Source organism: Pan paniscus, chromosome 12 (genome assembly GCF_029289425.2).
Source record: "Pan paniscus chromosome 12, NHGRI_mPanPan1-v2.0_pri, whole genome shotgun sequence".
Lineage (NCBI taxonomy): Eukaryota > Metazoa > Chordata > Mammalia > Primates > Hominidae > Pan > Pan paniscus.
Window position 1 is genome coordinate 123867311 of NC_073261.2, and position 21287 is coordinate 123888597.

Consider the following 21287-nt stretch of genomic DNA (forward strand, 5'->3'; position numbering starts at 1 on the left):
TCTGAGTAGTGGAGGCGTTATGAATGCTGCACATTTGGGTACAGAATCTCCCCCTGGAACAAGATGGTCCCTGCATATTGTATTTCTTTCAAAGCTAGCCTTGTCTCCATCAACACATTTTCATGGTTTTATTTTTTCATAGCCTGAAAATGTTTCTCCTGTGTGCTGGTGCAGTCCGGCTATTTTTGAAGAATGCTTGCTCTTGTTAACCAAAGCCTGAGCGCTATTGGGATGAGGCTGTTTTGAGCTGAGGCAGAGCTAGAAAGACAAGGGTGAAACACTGTGGAGAACCCTCATGGATCCTCTAATCTGTGCATGATCTTGGAGGCCACACTTACACTGACTGCCACCCCCACACTGCTGGGCACCCGTGGCTCAAACGTTTCTCACCGTCTGCCACCTGCATCCCTCGGTCTCGCCCTTGACACTGCAGGGAGGAGCTGAACCCCTGTGCTGTGAGCACTCTTCAGATGGATGAGGACACAGCAGCAGCCTCCCCCAGGCGTCTCATCACCTCTGCCCTTGTCGCACACTCCTGTTAAGCCCATATCAAATCATTCCATGCATAAAACAAGTTGCTGAGGAGAGAGACTTACTGCTATTTTTTTTTTTAAAGTCCCTAACCCTTCTGTATTTCTGTTTTTGTCAAAGTACACAATGGAGTAGAAATTTTGGAAAATAGAGGAAATAGCTCTAAAAATAATCACATATAATCTCCCAGGCCAGAGAAAACTACTGAGAATGTTTCACGGTACATCTCCGTTTCTTCCAGTGCAAAGAATTAGCTTCTACATGGTGTTAATAGTATTGTATTGTACTTATTGCTTTATAATATCCTTTTATATTTTAGAACATCCTAGACTTCTTCACAATTTATTAAGTATTCTCTATGACATTGGTTTCGTGGCTTTAAGCATTTCTGCTGGAAGAGCCCTTGATCACTCTCCATTTCTTTCCTTTTCAAATTTTCTTTCACGGCATGCATTGCCATCTGCCATTTTACGATGTATTTAGTGATTTCTTGTCTGTGTCCTCAGCTAAAATAGAAGCTTCAGCAGGATAGGGTATTTGCTGGCTTTGTCCACTGTTGTATTAAAAGAACACAGAATAATAAGTGACACATGGCAGACGGTCCACAAATATTTGTTGGATACATGAGTGGCTTTAACCAGTCATCCACTGGTGGACACTTGAAGTGACTATGCAATACACAAATTGTATGTAAATCTTTTTGCTGTTAAAGCAAATCTTCAGTGTGACCTTTCCAGGTCAAAAAGTATGGATTTTAGTTGGCTTTTAATAAAAATAAATTATCTTCCAGAAATTCTTCTCTAACTTGTATTCTTGCCAGCATATAAGAGAACTCTATCTTTTCACTTATTCCAAGATACTCATTGGCATTTATTAATATTTTCATCTCTACCAATTTGATAGGTATGAATGGTAGATAGATTTTATCTTAATTTGAACTATAATTCTAATGAATTAGAATGTTTTCACATATTCTTCATTTATATTTTCAATTGCCTGTTCATTTCCTTTGACAGTGTTATTTTATTCTTATTTTTATTTTTGGTTAGGTTTCTTTATATTTTAAGGATATTGATCTGTCACATGTAGCAAATATTTTTCATTTGCCACTTGTCATTTAACATGGGTATAGCGTTTCGATACATAAAATATTACTCTTGTATATAGTCAAACATATTTATGTCTTTAGGACTTCTGGTATTTTGTGCACAGAAAGCTTGTGGCAATTTTAAATTAGAGCCTGCCTTAATAGCAGGATCGCCTTTTAAAAGAGCGTTCCTTCCTGAATTTAGGCTCTTCAGCATCCCTGCTGGAGAGGGGGAAGGAGCCATACGTCTTTCAGGGTGGATTAAAGTTCAGCCTCGTAGCAGAGACAAGACGTACAGCCCTTTTGTAAGGGCATATTGCAATGGGCACCTAATGCGGGCTGTGCCTTGGGATCCAACCAGCAATGAAATATTAAAGAGGGAAGAGCATTTCAGAGCAGAAAAGGCCATTCTGTCCTGCACACCTGTCCTCTTAAAATTTATCTTAATCCTGCGTTCCTGATGTTTTACCATCTGTCGACATGCCTTCCCTCCCTTGAAATAAGTCAGGGGCTTGAATTAATTTTTTGCTACATTTGCCTTGTCTCCTCATTTATTCCATATGTTCATTACCTTCAGTGTGCAGTCACTCCTGCCCAGATCTCTCAGCTTTCCTCACAACTCTTTTATTTCTTTGCTTTGGTCTACAAAATATGCTTTATTGTCCTTATTAATCCCTCTACTGATATCACCTCAAACTCTATTATTTGTCAAGAAAATTAGAGCCATTTTTAAAACCCTTATTATTTTATGCAGGCGAAATAAAAAGAGATATCTTCCAATGGACCATGTCTTCACCAAATTTATATCTTAGCCAAGTCTCACTCTGACAAGACTTGGAAATTTTCAAAAATCTGAACTTGTGATTTGACTCAGTAGGAAATGGAACTGTGGGAGAGAACACAGAAAGGCCATAAAAGCAGAGGACTCCAGAGGGTCTTGAATAGGAACAGGTTATTTAGAGCTGAGATTGCAATCACCGGCTCTCAGTGTTCCATGCACAGGGTAAGTCCCATTAACTCTGATGGCAGATCACTCATGGGCATCGGAAGGGAGACCTTTCTGTGCGACTTACTGAGCTTCTCGCAGAGGGGAGGAGAAATGCAGTTTCCCGCTCCTTGTCAGCCATTCACTTCTCACCTAGCCCTTGTCAGGTTTCTCCAAAGCTGCCTTCAGTGTCTTGGAGTCTTTTATTTAAACTGAACGGCCTGATGCCCTGATCTGAAGAAGAGGGCAGCATGTGCTGGGCTGAGCTGAGACTCCTGGGCAGATGGGCTTCGTGGCATTGAGGCTCTGCCGATGGTTCTTCCATTTCAGGAGACAGAGACTTGAGTTTTCTAGTTTGGTGTCAGAGGAAATAAGCATCATCCGTACAGTCAGGAGCTGGGAAATAGTAGTCAGGGAGCCCGCAGCCTAACTGTCTCTCTAAAATTTAAGTTGTGAAGTGTCATTGAATTATCTTGCTTCATTTTTTTAAACTGCTTTTGGAATGAGTTTAGATGTCAAAGCTGCTGGTTTATCACTTCAATGAGTGATGCTGGGCCAAGGCCATAACTTTGCCAATGTCATCAGTATTTATTGGACAACAGTGAGGCATTTGTCTGTAGATGCTGATACCAGGTGTGCAATCTATTTGGGGCAGCAGCTTAAAGTTAGGTAGGCACTTTGCTGTGGAAGCTAAGGGTCAGGTTGTGGAGATAGACAGTGAGTTGCAATTTGGCAAAGTCCGTGGTGTCCTGAGCATGTAGGGGGAGAAGCTGGTTCTGCTTGGCTTGTATCTGGGCGTGGGAGGCAGACACGCCCCAGACCTGGGCTCCCTGGCTTGTATGTGTGGCCCTGTGGAGGACTGTGTGTCCTGTACTCTGAACAGAAGGCAGTGCATGTGCACACACACCCACAGTATAAATGCACACAAAGTATACACGTACACACACATGCCCACACATACAGCATTCAAGCACACACACAAATTTAGCATACATACACTCATGCTCACACACAACATACACACACAAATACATGCATAGAGTACACACATGCACATACACAGCACACACACATGCATGCAGCATACACATATGCACACACAGAGCACACACACACATATAACACACATATATAGCAGACACACATACACATAGAGTGCATGCACACTATACACACACATCTAGTATGTAGGCACACACACTAACACACACATAGCACACACATACATATAGCATAAATTCACACAGCATACAAACACACATGTTGCGCACACAAGCACATTGCAACATACACACACATCTCATGCACATATGCACTCACACACATTGTGCATGCACATATATTATGTAGACACACACAGGCACACATACAGCATACACAAACACACACATAGCATACATACACATGCACACACACATCACACATGTAGAACACGTGCACACATGCAAACACACACATAATATACAAGCACATTCACAAACATAGCATATCCGCATAAGCACAAGTGCAAATGTAGTATAAACACACATACAGAACACAAAACATGCACACGCACAACATACACACACATGCAAGCACATAGCATATACATACAAACACATAGCATGCACACACACAGTATTTAGGTACACATACGAATGCACATATAGCATACACACACAAAGAGTGTATAATCTACAGTCTGGTTTTATTTAAGAATCAGGATTCATCCAAATGGATGAGGACAACTCCTTTGAATTCCCTCTAGGGACTGTAAAAGTTGTTTTTCTTCCCAGCCTGCCTCCCTGCTTTCCCACTGTGACTCTTCTAACTGGCCCCACCCTCCAGCCAGGTCTGTGTCCCTGACTCCTGTTTGCCCAGCACAGGGCACTTTTCCCTCCCTGCTATTCTCTGTGTCTGAGTCTTTCTCAGGCCTCATGGCACCTGCTGCTGCAAATTTTTGCACCTGCCTCATTTCCTATAGAGGTCTGTGTGCAGGAAATCACATCTAGACAGCAATAAAATCACTAGTATATCAGCATAGGCCAATTCTTCCTAACAGTGAAAAAAACACAAGCAACAGATTATTAAGGACCTGATGAAGACCCGCAAAACATTTTGTAACATCACCGGTACCCAAGGGCCCTCTGAGAACTTGTCCTGTGCGAGCACCATGCTGGGCACTGTGCAAGACGTGGGCGGAGCACGCCTGCTGCTTGGACCCGACAGAGATCTGTGCCGGGCAAGGGGCTGTTTCTCTGCAGGCCATGGGAAGCCCTGGAGAACTCCAGCACAGTGTGATGGGGTTTGCAGTGCAGCTCAGGTGGGTTACCCCAAGACTGTGTTGCAAAGGGGTTCAGGATCTGGGGAGCCACCTGACCCCTCAGAGATGCGGGGAGCCTGGGGAAGGCTGGCTGAGGCGCTGGAGAGGCACCAGGCTCACCTCTTGGGACCCACGCTATGTTATGCCCTGGCCTCCCAGGATCCTCCCCTTGGCATCGGGATTTTAAAAACTCAAATAGGACCCTCATCTTTCCCCAAACAACCTGTTAATAAAAAGTGTGCACATTTTGTCCAAGCAGGAATAACGTTTCTCTGATGGCTGTGTGGACCCTGCCTAACTGTGCAGAAATGCTGTATCATCAAATAGGGCGTCCAAGCCTGAGCGACAGAAATGCTCCGTCATTTACTCCATGGAATACATGTTGAACCCCTCTCCGCTAGGGTCTCCAGCTTGGGACAGAGGATCTGATGATTCCAGGCCCTGGTGCTGACATCCTGCGTTTGAGGAGGAGACAGGCAGGAGGCAAATGTGCCCATAATGCCTGAAACCGTCCTGTGTGCTGGGCCCTTGGTTGGGTCTCAGGGACGCAGCAGCGAGCAAATCAGATGTGACCTCTGACCCCTGTCCTGCTCATAGGGCCTGGAGCCCTGTGGGTGAGACCGAGTCCCATTTCTACACAAGTAATTAAGCGCAGTTACAACAAGCACCAAGGTGAACAGGTGACAAAAGCCTCTTGGAGATGTCCAAGCTGAGCGGCAAGATGAAAGTGATCAGTGGGGCTTTAAGCAGGTCGGGGAAGGCGCTCATAGGCAGAGGAGGGCGTGGGGGAGGGCACCGTGTTCAGGGAGTCCAGGGGACTCAGACGGCCACAGGGGGTGTGTGTTGGATAATCCAGGATGCTGGGCTGGACAGGTATCAGGAACATCACCATCAGCACCCACGGCTGGGTCTGGGGTGACAGGGAGGCTTCCACTCAGAGAGGCCGCATGGGTAACCAGGCTTCCGTGGGAAATGTTCCTGGGCGCACCTCAGGTGGAAGTGTGGAGCCTGTGCGGACGCTGGGGCAGAACCTGGGGAGGCCATGGGGAGAGGATTAGGTCAGCGCCCGTGGGGTGCAGAGGCAGCGGCAGATAGAGGAAGCGCCTGAGAGGGAAACCAGCAGCACTTGGCGCTAAGTGGAATGTGAGGGTACAGGAGAGGAAACGTAGGCTGCCCTGGACAACCAGAGGCCGGATCTAGAGACATGGAGAGATAGGCATGGCTGGGAACCCTTGAGGAACTTCAGCTATGGGTTCTAATGAGGCCCCTAAGGGTAACTCCGTGGTGAGCTGTGTCTGCATCTGCACTGGCGGCGTGACGTGGCGAGTGCCATGGATGGGCAGTGACACTGCTGGAATAAGGTTTTCCTGGGAGTGAGAACTGGAGGACCACAGCGTAGCCTGGGAACATCACTACACGTGGGGCAGGAGGATGCAGGGACTGCAAAGGAGATGCCGGGAGGTGGCTGCAGAGGCAGGAAGCTCAGGAAAGAGGCTGCCTGGAAACCAAATGAGGCGAGTGGGGAGGAGCAGAGTCCCATGTCCCACCACCGAGGAAGCAGGCAGCCCGAGTGCAGGTCCGCATCGTCGGAGTCTGGGCGTCTGGACAGAGAGGTCTTTCAGCAGCTCTGCCAACCTCAGCAGCCCACAGGGGCTGGATCCCGGCCGCAGAAGTGAGGGAGGGGAATGCTGCCTGTCCAGAGACGGGGCTGCAGAAGGACGGGGAGAAGCACAGCCTGCAGCAGGAGAGGGATGTGTTGTCAGAGGAGGTCCTGGCTTTGTGTTCTGCCATTAACGAAGTGGGGTCTGGGTGCAAGGCACTGAACACTCCCCAGCCCTAAGGAAAAGGAAGGATGCGGAGGCTGAAGGTGAAGCAGCCGAGGGAACACGGGACGCAGACGACCAGAGGGCCGGGTACATTCCCCATTCCCTTTCAACAGGAGCAGGAGACAGGAAGGGGAAGGCGTGGGAATGCAAACCAACAGATGAGCAAGCTTGGGCATAGAGTGAGAGAAATTATTAGAATCATTTTTCTTGTGTTTCTTGCCTAGTGATTTGCTAATTCTCTGCATAATAATACATGGGAAAGAGGAGTTTTTCTTTTTCTTTCTTTCTTTTTTTTTTTTTTTTGAGACAGAGTCTCACTCTGTTGCCCAGGCTGGTGTGCAGTAGCGTGGTCTCAGCTCACTGCAACCTCCACCTCCCAGGTTCAAGTGATTCTCCTGCTTCGGCTTCTTGAGTAGCTGGGATTACAGGCATGTGCCACCACACCTTGCTAATTTTTGTATTTTTAGTAGAGATGGGGTTTCACCATGTTGACCAGGCTGGTCTCGAACTCCTGACCTCAAGTGATCCACCTGCCTTGGTCTCCCATAGTGCTGGGGTTACAGACGTGAGCCACCGCGCCCAGCCGGAAAGAGCAGTTTTTCAAACACTCTAGCTGTCATCCGATTCTCTGAACAGTCTAGATAAGGGCAGGAGTTCATTTGTTCCATACATTCATTTTTTTCACAACTGTGCCCTGGGTGCTGACTCTGAACAGTGGTGGGTACCTGTTGGTCAGCCACAAACACATGGCACCTTCCTTCCTGTGTGTCACTGCCTGTAAGTGGAGAAGGACAGAGATCCCCCCCGCCCCCAATATTCTTTAATCCCTTCTTAATTGTAAAATTTCAAATTCTTAGTGAGGCACGTGGCCATCAAATATGAGATTATATTCCCCCATTTCCTCTGTAGACAAGAGAGTGAGAATGGGCTCTGATCCAAAAGGCAAGAGCAGAAGAGTGGGGTTAAAATTCCAGAAGGTGCCTATATAAGGGAGAAGGCATCTCTGTTTCAGTCCCTTCCCAATTCCCACTGGCTGGAATAGGAATGCGAGGGCAGGAGCTCAAGCAGCCTTCTTGGAGCATGGGTCATGTCGTGCGGGGATGGCTGAGGAGTGGACTTGAGGGAACCAGAGTCTCTGATGTTTGTGGAGCTGTCACACCAGCCCCAGACTGCTTATCTCTGAACTTATTTTATGTGAGGTAAAAATAAACCTCTGTCTTATTTAAGACCCAGTTATTTTCAGTGTCCTATTACTCACACAGCTGAAATTCTCCCAAATAATGTGGGTATACAGAAAATAATCATATAAACAAATAAGTATGCTATTATAGCTTGAAATAAATGATCTGGTGGCAATGAACATCATGCAGTAATGTGGACGGAATGGGCAGGAGGGAGGGCATCCCTCAGAAAAGCTTGTCGGGGAAGACTTCGTTAAGATGAGATCTTAAGAAGAAAAGGAGTGAAAGCTACGAGGGTGGAGGGGAGAGAATTCCAAGCCGAGGGGATGGCTCATTTCCTGCAGGTGCACATGAGTCACCGCATGGATTACAGTTGTCAGGATTTCTGTCAGTAAAACATAATAATATGTACCTCTGAGGATGAGTGAATGCTTGCATGAGGCAAAAGCCAGCTTAAGCTGTGCACCCTCCGAGAGGAACACTTGGCCCACATGACCAGCTTGTGGGAGCGGCACACACCAGGGGGTGCGGAGCCCAGGGCAGGTGCCCTCAGAGCTTCCTTCTCATTGGTCTTCTCAGGGTTCAGGTTTCTTCTCTCAAATCAGCTCCTCCAAGAGGCTGGGGCCTCTGGCCTCTGGCCACTTCCTGCTCTGAAACTGGAATCTTCGTGACCAGCAAGAGAACAGTTTCTCTGTCTAGATTTTAAAATCTCCAGAATGGTGTATGAATTGTACCTCAATTTTTTAAGTCCCCAAAGAGTTTTCTGAGTGGCATCTCCTCTTGGGGCTACTTGGAGTGGGATAGCTAAGACATGAGGAGTTGGGGGACGGCCCAGATGGAAGGGTCAGGATCCCACCTGCAGGCGCTGAAAGGTGCAGGGAGAGGAAGGAGGGCTGGGAGGGAGGCACTAGCGGTCTGAGAGCTGCCAGATCAAAGGGCTTTGCTTTCCATTTCACCACAGTGATCTCCTTTAATCTGAACTCACATTGTGCTCTGGAAGAGGTGCCAGAAATGGGGTAAACACGTGGGCTCTGCAGTCAGAGATACCCAGACTTCAGTTTCTGTTCTGCCACTCACCAGCCACAGTAGCTTGATGAAATAAGACCATGTCTATACATGCATAACACAGTTTGTGACACATAGTCAATGATTAATAAATGTTGTTTTTTATTAACAACCCTAGAAATAGGATTTTTTAACATTGTTTTATGGAAAAGAAAAATGAGTCCTAGAGAAGTCCCACAGAAAGCATGTCGCTGAAAGGGGTTCAAATCCAGCTCTGTATAATTTCAAAACCACTCAGCAGCCTCCCCCGCACCCTCCCTGTTACCTCCTGGAGACAAGACGCGTAGGTGTGACGAGCGCAAAGCTTTCTGTCACACCCTTCTTCAGTGCATTAATTAAAGCTCTTCAGGCTCATCCTTCCCTAACTTTTAAACTCAAGGGTCATTCACAGACTTCAACAATTGAAATTCAACAATTTTTTCCCAAAGTAAACAATAATTATCCAACTTAAAGTTGAATTAAATAAACTAAACTTAGAGAAAACTTGCATTCCACATTAACCCGGGGATTATCCATTCATCAGTTTCTTGAGCACCATCTATGCCATGCGAGGTTCTGTGTGAGGCTTGTGTGGGGTAAATAATAGAATAACCCCCAGGCTCTCTGCACTCACACGTGCCCTGGATGCGAGGGGGTCGGTGCCCGGTGTGTGAAGCAGCAGAATAAACCCATCAGATGGTCTACACTGGCACCTTGTATGCTAACAGGAGTTCAGCTCAGTTTTCTGCTGTGTGACTTCGGGTAAATCACAGAGCTTTAAAACCATGGTTTCCTCACTTTTGAATAAAAAAACACAAAATACCCATCCACCTGCATTAGTTAGGATAAGTATAACTGCTATAGAGCTGAATTCCTATAACTCCTATAGGAAACCTGATTTCAGTGGCTTAGCAACACTGAGGTCTGTTTCTCACCATGGTCAGAGCCAATTGAGGCAAGCAGGTGCCGCGGGTACAGAATGAAGGTGAGGCCACCTGACCCTGCAGGGTGCAGAATGAAAGTAAGGCCACCTGACCCTGCAGGGTCCGGAGAGGGCTCCTGCTCACAGTGTGCCCCTGGAGGCCTCCTTGACCCCCGCCCTGGCTGTGCCTCGCGTCGCAGGAGAATGGTGATCAGCAGGGCCCTTCCATGTGGTGGCTCCTCCCGCCGGTCCTCAAAGGGTTCCCCCATCAGCCCACTGGGGAGGAAATTCAGGCTCATAGGGGCCTCTCAGGTTCATGGCTGGAAGTGGGGCTGGGCTCTCGGCTCACATTCCGGTGACCAGAGCTCCACCTTGCAGCCCAAGGGGGCTGGAGATATGAGCCCAGCTGTGTGCCCAGGAAGGAGGGGAGAGCGTGGATGCTGGTGAGCCCCATGGCCTCTGATCAGTGTCCTTTCTCACAAGGTTGTACAAGAGACACTTAGACAACGTGTGGAAGAGTTCCGTCAACTCCACAGCCTGAGCCATGCAGGCGCTGCTACCGTGTTCAGCCCTGGTCCTTTCCATGTCAGGCAGAACGGCCGAGTGCTGTGTGGGAGCCACACAGAGATCTGGGAGCACACAAGGTGCAGGCAGCCGAGGAGGCCAGGTTTTCTGAAGGCAGTGGGTGGAAGGGTGGACAGGGTGGCCAGAGGTGGAAGGGAGGTGGTGGCTGGAACGGCGGACAGGGTGCCCAGAGGTGTAGGGGAGGTGGTGGCTGGAATGGCGGACAGGGTGCCCAGAGGTGGAGGGGAGGTGGTGGCTGGAACGGCGGACAGGGTGCCCAGAGGTGGAGGGGAGGTGGTGGCTGGAACGGCGGACAGGGTGCCCAGAGGTGGAGGGGAGGTGGTGGCTGGAACGGCGGACAGGGTGCCCAGAGGTGGAGGGGAGGTGGTGGCTGGAACGGCGGACAGGGTGCCCAGAGGTGGAGGGGAGGTGGTGGCTGGAACGGCGGACAGGGTGCCCAGAGGTGGAGGGGAGGTGGTGGCTGGAACGGCGGACAGGGTGCCCAGAGGTGGAGGGGAGGTGGTGGTTGGAATGGTGGACAGGGTGCCCAGAGGTGGAGGGGACATGGTGGTTGGAATGGTGGACAGGGTGCTCAGAGGTGGAGGGGAGGTGGTAGCAAGAGCTGCTCTCACAGGACGCAGTCCCAGGGGCTCTGAGCCCAGAGGACAGGGCACAGCCACGTGCTCCTCTCAATCCACACCTGCTCCTGAGCTCAGCTCAGCGATCTCCCACCCCAAGTTCTCCTCCAGCCTGGTCATTGGTGGCTTTTAGCTTGCACCTCCTGCCTATCTCTGCCCGCTTCTACTTCACCAAGTCTCCGAGAAGAGGCCTGACCAGGCAGGAATCCCTGTGGAAGACTGAGGAGGGGAAGAGCTTGCGTGGCCAGGCCACAGCTTCCAGAGCAGGCGGGGAACTCCGGGACACTCTGCTGCTGCTGTTGTGGTGGTGGTGTTGTGTTGTGTAGTGTTGTGTTGTTGTGTTATTGTTTTTCTGTTGTTGTACAGTTGTGTTGTTGTGATATTGTGTGGTGGTGTGGTTCTGTGATTGTGTTTTGTTCTGTCATTGTGTGGTTGTGTTGTGATGTTGTGATGGTGTGTGATAAGGTTGTGTCATTGTTGTGTGGTTGTGTTGTTGTGTGCTCTGCCACTGGTGGTGGTGGTGGTGTAGTGTGGTTGTGTGGTTGTTCTGCTGTGTGGTTGTGTTGTGATGTGGTGGTATTGTGTGGTGTGGTTGTGTTGTGTGGTTGTGTTGTTGTTGTGTGGTTGTGTTGTGTCCTCTGTCACTGGTGGGAATGTAATATGGTGGTGGTGTGTGGTGTAGGTGTGTGGTTGTTGTTCTGCTGTGTGGTTGTGTTGTGATGTTGTGTTGCGGTGGTGGTGGTGTGTGGTGTGGTTGTGTGGTTGCATGGTTGTTGTGTTGTCGTGTGCTCTCTCACTGGTGGGAATGTAATGTGGTGGTGGCGGTGGTGGTGTGGTTGTGTTGTGATGTTGTGTTGTTCTGTGTGGTGTGGTTGTGTGGTTGTATGGTTGTTGGGTTGTCGTGTGCTCTGTCACTGGTGGGAATGTAATGTGGTGGTGGTGGTGGTGGTGTGTGCTGTCGTTGTGTTGTGATGTTGTGTTATTGTGGTGGTGTGTGGTTGTTGTGTGGTTGTTGTGTTGCTGTGTGCTCTGTCGCTGGCGTTAGTGTAATATTAGGGCAAGAAGTTAAGGATGCCACCTGGACAGGTTCTGCTTCACGGCTTGCTGGGGCCTCAGCCGGGTCGGGGCTGGCAGCAACCCCTGTGCCTAGGCTGGGCCTCCTGCATTCCCTCTGCTGGGACCAGATTCTCTCGAGTTGGCACCAAGTCAGACAAGGGGAGACAGCCCAGGGGTCCACAGGCTGGAGGAGGGCCCCAGTTCAGCTGCTGAAACCCTGGTGCTCCAGGACGTCTGGTGGCCAACGTGGGCTGACATTGACCCCGGTGATGTCGTCCAGCCTGGCTTGCTTACTGTGGCCTGAGCTTCCTGGGCATGCGACAGAATGACCTGACATTCCCTGATGTCTATGCCCAAGAAGGGGCTGGATGGACCCCTGGGTCCCTTCCCAGTGACAGAAAGAGGCACCAAACCCCGGAGCACAGCCAGCCTCTAGCATGGGGAACAGAGCATCTGGCGCAGACACAGCGGCTGGTGGGCACCCAGGGCTGGCAAGTCAGGACTCAGCCTCTTACGGCCAAAGTGCCTCCTCCGCCAGAAGCCAAGCTGTTCAGTGTAAGGAAATGTGACAGCAGAGATCCCCAGTGTCGTGCCAGTCCCACGCCTGCTCAGCACCATGGCAATCAAATTTCACACCACGTGGCTCAGTCTTGCCCTGCTTGTGAGCCCACTGCGATCAAGGTGCAGCTGCGTGGGAGCCCATTTCTCAGCGCTGAGGGGTTGAGGTTTGGCCTCTGTGTGCCGCCTGTTCCCTGCATCCTGGGCTGCCCTCATTCCCCCAGGACAGCGAGTCCTGTGTCGGCCTGGTGGCCTCTCAGGTCTGTCTCTGGCTGTCCATCCCCTAGCTGGGGCTTCCCAAGCCCATGGGGCTGCCACCTCTGGCTGGGTCTGGCTCTCGGAAGCTCCGGCTACTCAGAAAACTGTGCCGCCTTGCACCTCCCCATGATGGCAGGCAGACCCTGGGAAGATGATAAGTTGGTATCAGACGGTGTTCAAATGCATTCAACAGCATCCTGTCACTTTATTTCATGGTATTCTAAAAATGTGTACTATGTTTTATATACTTCCTAATACAGTTTACAAATTTGAGCAAAAGAAAAAGTGCTACAAAAAGTGTTTAATTCCCTAGGCTCACATAAAACAATCTGCATGCAAGGTTGTCTTAAGCGGTAACATTCTTCTGACTCTTATTACTGGCTGGGCTTAAATAGCCTATAAATTAAAATGCCGAAATGAGGATAAATAAAACATAATAAGTAGTAAGATTTACTCTCTGTAACCATATAGAAAATATTTTAATTTAGAATTGTCTTTAAACCATGCTTCTAAGGCATTACATCAGAAATTAGTATACTGTAGTCTCTCTCTCTCCCGCTCTCTCTCTCTGGATCTCTCTCCCTGATTTTCCCTCTCTCTGACTCTCTACTTCTTTTCTCATTGAAATAAATTTTTTCAACAAACCAAACTTTCCTCATATGTTTTCCTAGATTTTCTAGATGGTTGGTTTCTCTCTGGATACCATTATTTGCTCAAGGTTGAGATGCATGCCTGCGGCTGAACCCTGATCATGATAACATTGACTCACCTGAGACATGACTGCTGTCTAGGTCCACTCTGGTGTCGCCAGCCTGTGAAGGCTGCCTGTCTCTTTCAAGGACCAGGGAGCTCATGGGCTGCAGCCACACAAGCCAAACAAGCCCTGCCATGAACCCGGGGGGCAGGCCGCATGCCAGAGCTCCCAAGGAAGCTGAGAACAGGAGCACTACCTGCATTTCCGGGGGCAAACGCAGCCCTGACCGCACCTGCCGCTCACACCACAGTGAACAGGACACCAGCTCAGCCAAAGCCTGTCTCACCGCACATCAAGGCTGAAAAGAGGTGGCCTCTGTGATCATGTCTCAGCACAGACAAAGCAACACCACAACCAGAGCCCGGAAGTGCCAGATACCCCTGTTCCTGGGCAATATGAGTGACTCATGTGCTCCCACAAAGAAATCCTTAACCTCACTCCTTAGTCGTGCCTCCTGGTTAAGATTCACTGCAATGGCCATCCCTCCATGTCCCCTATTTCCTGACAGCAGCCTGGGCTGAGAGCCTCTGACCCCCGCCCACAGTGGCCTGACAGCAGCTTTTCTCAAAGCTCCCCCGCCGCTCAGATTCTGGACAGCGTTGCGCCCGGGACTGGGAAATGGAGGGCATGCTCTGCTGTGGGAATAACTCAGCCCCAGAGGAGAGCCAACGGTGAGGCAGCCTCACCCGAGACAGCAGCCCTGCTGAGAAACCCTGGTCACTGGGAATTCACAAAGGACCCAGGTATGCGACCAGATGTTGAACCCTGTGACCATGAAGAGCGACTGTCCTTGTCCCCAGCAGTCTGGACAGAGCTATCCTCCGCTCTGAGATGAGATCTTCAGGTGGCCTCTGGCTCTCTCCTGACCGACCTCCACAGCCGTCTGCCTCCAGAGAGGAGTGTGCAAGAGAAGAGGTATGGTGTGTGGGCACGGCTGCACACTCTCAACAGCACAAGGCACCCCTCGGCCACCAGGCTGTGGGACCCCGAGAGAGATAGGTAGGGCTGCCTCTGTGTCCACTGGAGGGACGGTGAGGGCAGGTGTGTGGTCAGGAGCTGCTGAGAATGCTGCAGGGTGGGGGGCCCAGCTCTGCAGGAGGAGCCGTAAGGGGAAGCTTCCCCAGGGAACAGGGGTTTGAACTGAGCCTTCAAGGACATGTTTTCCAGGCAGAGAGGAGCAGTTTGCAAATAACACACCTATGAAACATGGGGTGTGCTTGAGAAACAAAGCTGGGGTGTAACTGGGACTTGCACTGTGCTCCTGGGTGGTGCAGGAAGGGCTGCCACTCTCCCAGTTCCTGCCCCACACCCCTTCTGCCTCTGCTTCTGCTCCCGCTTCTCCTCCCCTGCCACTGACCCTCCTGCCTCTGTCCCCTCTAAGGGCCCTAGTGATTGCCTCGGGCCACCTGGCTGATCCAAGTGAATCTCCTGTCTCAAGACTGTAGCAGAAGCATGTCTGCCAAGTTCTCTTTGCCACAGGAGGTGACATATTTGCAGTTTCCAGGGATTAGGAGCTGAACGTCGTTGAGGGCCATTACTCTGCCTCCAGGGCTGTGTGTGAAGCAACTTTGACGGCAAATACAGAATGCACAGAGCAATGCACCTGCTTGTTCACCAACACGGTGAACACAGTGCCAACTGCCTTTTTCTTTCCCAAACTGTCACTGAATTTACACTAACAGGGAAGAATGAAGTAGGTTACACACTGATGACACAGCACACCAAGCCAAGACATTGGCCTACCTCGTGTCTGCAAGAATTAGAGCGAGAGAAGGACCCACGGTGCCATCTTTGGGGCAGAGCCTTTGCCCTTCCCCCAGTGACATCTCGCTCCATTTACAGTGCTGTGTATTGCCCACATGGCAGAGAGGCACTGAGGCATGGCGTCCACATTGTGACACTGTGTGCTCCAGGAACGTCAGTGATGAGCTCAAGGTCACCAAGCCCAGCAAGAGACTGCAAGTGAGGCTCCCTGCTTCCCAGGGGAGCCACAGTCATCAAAGCCCCACACATTTTGCTCTCAAAAAAAATTTTTTTGATGGAGTTTTGCTCTTGTTGCCTAGGCTGGAGTGCAATGGTGCAATCTCGGCTCACTGCAACCTCCACTTCTTGGGTTCAAGTGATTCTCCTGTCTCAGCTTCCTGAGTAGCTGGGATTACAGGTGCCCACCACTACCCCCAGCTAATTTTTGGTATTTTTAGTAGAGATGGCATTTCACCATGTTGGCCAGGCTGCTCTTAAATTTTTAAGTGACCTTCCCCTGCCGTGACATGTAATCGTGGAAGGAATATCGTTCTGGGCTGGTAGAACGCTCTGTGTTTTGATCCCATGCCTGCCCTGCTGGAGGTGGTCATTTGGGAGGATTAAATGGGACCGTGCCTGCAGAGCTGCGGCCACAATGCCCCTTGCTTCTTGAGCAGAGCTGAACAGATGCCAGCTCCTTCCCTCCGGCAGGCCTGCGCTCTTCAGAGCTCGCCTCTGGCGGCTTCTGCGGGAGGCTGACGCTGGTGAGGAATGGTGTTTCCTCTCCACCTGCAGATTTCTGCTGCTCCCCTCCCAGAATAGCTCAAGTAGGCTGTGACCTCGGCGAGCACCCTTGAGAGACTCTCGAGGCGCCTTGAGAAGTCGCACACGAGGCTGCTGCATCTGGGCTGGATCCATTATTCATGCACGCAGGTCTCAGCAAGCACAGTAATTTAGAGTTTCTCGAAGCGCACGCTGCAGCAACCATAAACTACGTTCCGTGTGCTTCAGGGAAAAATTACCATTCCCTTGCCGAAGCCAGGGGTCATGGCAGAAAGCTCACACAGATGAAGCAAGGGGCCGAGGAGGAGATGGAGGCGGTCCAGACCTTTCAGTAAAGCGCTTGGAGACCCCACGCTGGGAAGCCGCCCCCGATCACCTGCATGACCTCTGCAGCCTCAGCTTTCTCCCTGGGAAATAAGTCACCGACGTCCGCAGGTGCACCCCTCTCCACTCTCCCTGCTCCTCCCATGACCCCCTGGGAGTAACTTACTGTTCCCCCAAATCATCTCAGTAGATGATGCATGCCTATCTCCCGTTGTTTCAGGAACCAAAAACAGTGCATGTACTGCCCCTGGCACATGGAGACAAGAATACATCTCACACGTATATTTATCTCCATCTTCATAGCTCCCATAAAAAAGCATAGCTTTTATGTCTTCAGAGAATGTAAGTGCAGAAGCGCAGATTTCTCCAGAAAACATAGCACTGAGAAAGCAAATGAGCAAATCCTCACAAACACCACTCACGCTAAAGGGGTGGAGATAAACATAAAGAAAAATGAAAGAAAGGCAGCAGCAGCCAGTTTTAGGTGCTGGAATGCGATGAGGACAAAGCACCTTGAGGAATCTGTGAGGTCAGTGCTAGCTTCTCACTCTATCTTTTGCTTTCTGAACATGACAGATCCGGCGTGGCTGCATCCCCCTCCTCAGCTGTAGTGCCGGCTTCTCATTTCTATTCTCCCCAAAGCCCAGCTTCTCTGCAGAAATGAAGGATGTGGCTCCACAGTGAGCAGGCGGGCTGTGTGTGAGCTGGGCGGCAGCTCCAGCCATCCCAGGACACACGGGGATCTCTCACCATGCGGGTCCTCTGTGGCCCTGTCCCCGCCTCCTGCCTGGCCAGAGCCACACAGAGCTGGGTCCTGGGGCTCTCAGAGGCTTCCTCTTCCATCAGGCCTGGGCTGCCTCCTCTCTTCTGGTCCCCTCAGGACCTGGACCTGGTGCTGTCTTCAAGCTCTCCTTATGTCATAGTTGTTGACTGGTGACAAGAGCATCTGTGTACGCACAGACCCAAGGGAGGGTTAGGGGGCTGCGGCCTGAACACGTGGGGCCCCAGCAGGTTGGTGATGCCTTCTCAGGCGGCAGGTGGAGTTGAGGACACATGACAGGCTCCTGCTGCATTCCTGCCCACGGGCAGTCTCCGGATTGTGTCCCTGTCAGTGTGCGGGACAGTGACATCCATGGGGCCCAGGATGAGAGCCAAGACCCCCTCCTTTAGTTTCCCAGGCTCCTGCTTGATCTCTGTCCTGTCTATACAAAAACAGATCAACCTATCAATGGCCCACCTGGTGGCACACATTGTGACTGTACCAATGCCACCGAATTGTTCACCTGAAAAGGGTTAATTTTATGTCATGTGGAGTTTGCCTTTTTTCCCCATCATATAAAGCAGCCTTCTGAAATCTTTAAATCTTTAAGGCTGTCTAGAACCTCAGAGGTCATCTTCATCAATTTCCTCATTCCTCAGATGGAGAAACCGAGGCCACACCCCAGATCCTCTGGCTCTTTCAGATTCTCTCAGGTTAGAATCTGGCTCTTGTCTCCATCATCCTGCCCTGGCCCCCCACACTCTCCTATTCCTTTGGGCAAAGGTTAGAGTTTGAAAGAGGCCGAAACCTCCAAAACAGAGGGCTGGGGGCTAAGAGCAGCACTGTCTTTGCTGCACTTTTTGGACAACGTATTTATTCGTCCAGGTTGGGGGCTGGAAGAATGAACGCCAACAGATGCAGTTTGCAGCAATGCCAGATAAAATGCATTGATCTCCAAGGCCCCTTTATCATTTTATGATTCTACAATTAACAGGCATCAGCTGCTGTGGGGAGGGTCTCCCAGGCCCTCCGGTGCTCCACTGCCCCTCCCCATCTGAGCAGCTGGGCGGTCAGCAATTCTGAGTCCTCACAGCTCAGCCTACACGGCAGGCAGATTCTGAGTCCTAACAGCTCAGTCTACACAGCAGGCAGATTCTGAGTCCTAGCAGCTCAGCCTACATGGCCAAGCACAGCTCTGTCCTGCTCACAGAGGCGGGAACTTCCAGAGCCTTCAAGAGGGGACAAGCTATGCAAGTTCCTGAGCAGGGTGGGGCTCTGGGCAGGCGAAGAAACACCCCAAGTCCCGCCTGGATCTCATCGAGGGGGTTCCAGCGAGATCCACTTACTCCCAAAGGAGCTTTAAAGGCAGGGTTTTCTGAGAACCCCACAAGGGTGAGCTGCCAGGAACCTGCTCTTGCCCTGTGCGAGTCCACGCGGTGATGGGACATGGTGTGAACTCACGTGCCTCTGGCATTCCTCCAGGTCCCTGGGCACTCAGTCCCACCCCATAGAACATCAGTGCAGTCCTGACGGAGAGCCACTGAGGTGTGGGTCAGGGATGGACCTCTGTCTTTTCTGGCCCATCTTCACTGAGCAGACTTTATGTATCAAGCACCTACTGCACGCCCAGCCTGACGCATGACACTACTGGTGCAATAGGAGCTGCCGGGGCAGCTGTGGCATCGGAGGAGCAGGTGGGCTCCGCATGAGTGACAAGCTCAGCTGTGGAGAGCGTCCAGTGGACATGGGGGCCTATAACACCTGAGGCTGCTGGGCCTCCTCTGGGAGGACCCCAGGCCCTGGAGGACAAATAGAAGTTGTCAGTGGAAGGAGGGAAGATGACAGGGAGGCAGGATAGTCACACGGGGCTGGAAAGGAGAAGTCGCCCAGAGCATTTGAGCCAGAAAGGCCTCAATCACCAGGAAGGAAAGCTGAGCCTTGGTGGGCAGGAGCGCAGGACGAATGTGACCAGAGGTGCCCCTGGGAAGATATTCTGAGTGCCTGGAACAGAGGCTGGCTTGGCTGATGGGCAGGACTGGGTCAGGGAATGTGTGACAAGCCATCAGGGTGAGAGACCAGGTGGCTGGATTAGAAGTGTCACCTGGTCATCTGGGCATGGTGGCTCACGCTTGTAATCCCAGCACTTTGAGGGGCTGAGGCAGGCGGAGGATCTCTTGAGGCCAGGGGTTCAAGACAAGCCTGGCCAACATGGTGAAACTCTGTCTTTATTAAAAATACAAAAATTAGCTGGGCGTGGTGGTGCACACCTGTAGTCCCAGCTACTCGGGAGGCTGAGGCAGGAGAATCTCTTGAACCCGGGAGGCGGAGGGTGCAGCGAGCCGAGATTGCGCCATTGGACTTCAGCCTGGGTGACAGAGCAAGACTCCGTCTCAAAAAAAAGAAAAAAAAAGAAGAAGTGTCATCTGGTCTTTATGGGGACGAGGAGATAGACAGGTAGACAGGTGCCCAGGGGCTGGTGAGGGCTGGAAATCAGAGGCTTGGACCCGACTGAAGGGTGGGGGCAAGGGGGCGGGGCCTTCTCTGTGGTCGGCTTCCGCATCTCTCACTCTCCACGTGGAAGAGGTGGGCCCACGCTCAAGCTCTGACATGCAGGATCCAAGGGCAGCGATGCCCCCTCTGCCTACACATCAGAGGCCTAAATACAGCCGTTGACAGGGCACGTAGCCTGAGCTCCAGCGCCAGCCCCCAGCACCGGCAGGGCTGCTGGCCTCCAGCATGTTTCTTATTTGTGCTGAGACCCAGTTTCTTTGTCTGTGAAATAAGGACGAGATCTCCTAGGGCCAGGGCTGACTCCCAGATGAAGTGATCTCCTTACGGAAAGCCGCGCACGCGGGGAGACAGGCTCAGAAGTCGCCCCCTGGATATGAGCTTTTTCTCTAACCTCCACGCTTCTGATTTAACATTTTTAATCCTGCAATGCTAATGAACATATTTGACCCCACACGGCGGGACTGCTTGTCTCTTTGAGTGATTTCTTGTCATGAAAACACACCGGGCAGCCCCCTGAGCCAGGCCGTGGTGAGGGCAGCACCTGTGACTGGCTTCTCATCTGCAAAGGAGATGGGATTGGGAGTCAGGCCACATTTTAGGACAAAGATGAAGGAATTTTCCAGATCTAAGTAAGGCCCCAAATCAGCTCAACTTTAAGTCAATGCAAAGATGACCCTGCGTGGGTCTGGTCTAATCAGGTGAACCCTTCAATGGAAGGTGTTTTTCTCCTCCAAGCTCAGGGATGGGGAGCAGCAGAGTCACCTGCTGGCCTTGAAGGGCTCAGCTGCCATCTCCAGAGAGAGAGTCCTGGGGCAGGGAGCTGCTGGCAGCGCTGGGAGCTGACAGCAACCCTTGGCTGACTGCCCACAAGAGAACGGGAACTTCGTCCCTGCAATCACAAAAAACTGAGTTCCAACAACAAACGCATGCACTTCCAGGAGGACTAGGTATCCAGAGAGGCATGCAGACCAGCTGACACCTTGACTGTGACCTTGGAGGACTTGGAGCAGAGGACACAGCTGAACCATGGCAGACTTGGAGCAGAGGACACAGCTGAACCATGGCAGACTTGGAGCAGAGGACACAGCTGAACCATGGCAGACTTGGAGCAGAGGACACAGCTGAACCATGGCAGACTTGGAGCAGAGGACACAGCTGAACCATGGCAGACTTGGAGCAGAGGACACAGCTGAACCATGGCAGACTTGGAGCAGAGGACACAGCTGAACCATGGCAGACTTGGAGCAGAGGACACAGCTGAACCATGGCAGACTTGGAGCAGAGGACACAGCTGAACCATGGCAGACTTGGAGCAGAGGACACAGCTGAACCATGGCAGACTTGGAGCAGAGGACACAGCTGAACCATGGCAGACTTGGAGCAGAGGACACAGCTGAACCATGGCAGACTTGGAGCAGAGGACACAGCTGAACCATGGCAGACTTGGAGCAGAGGACACA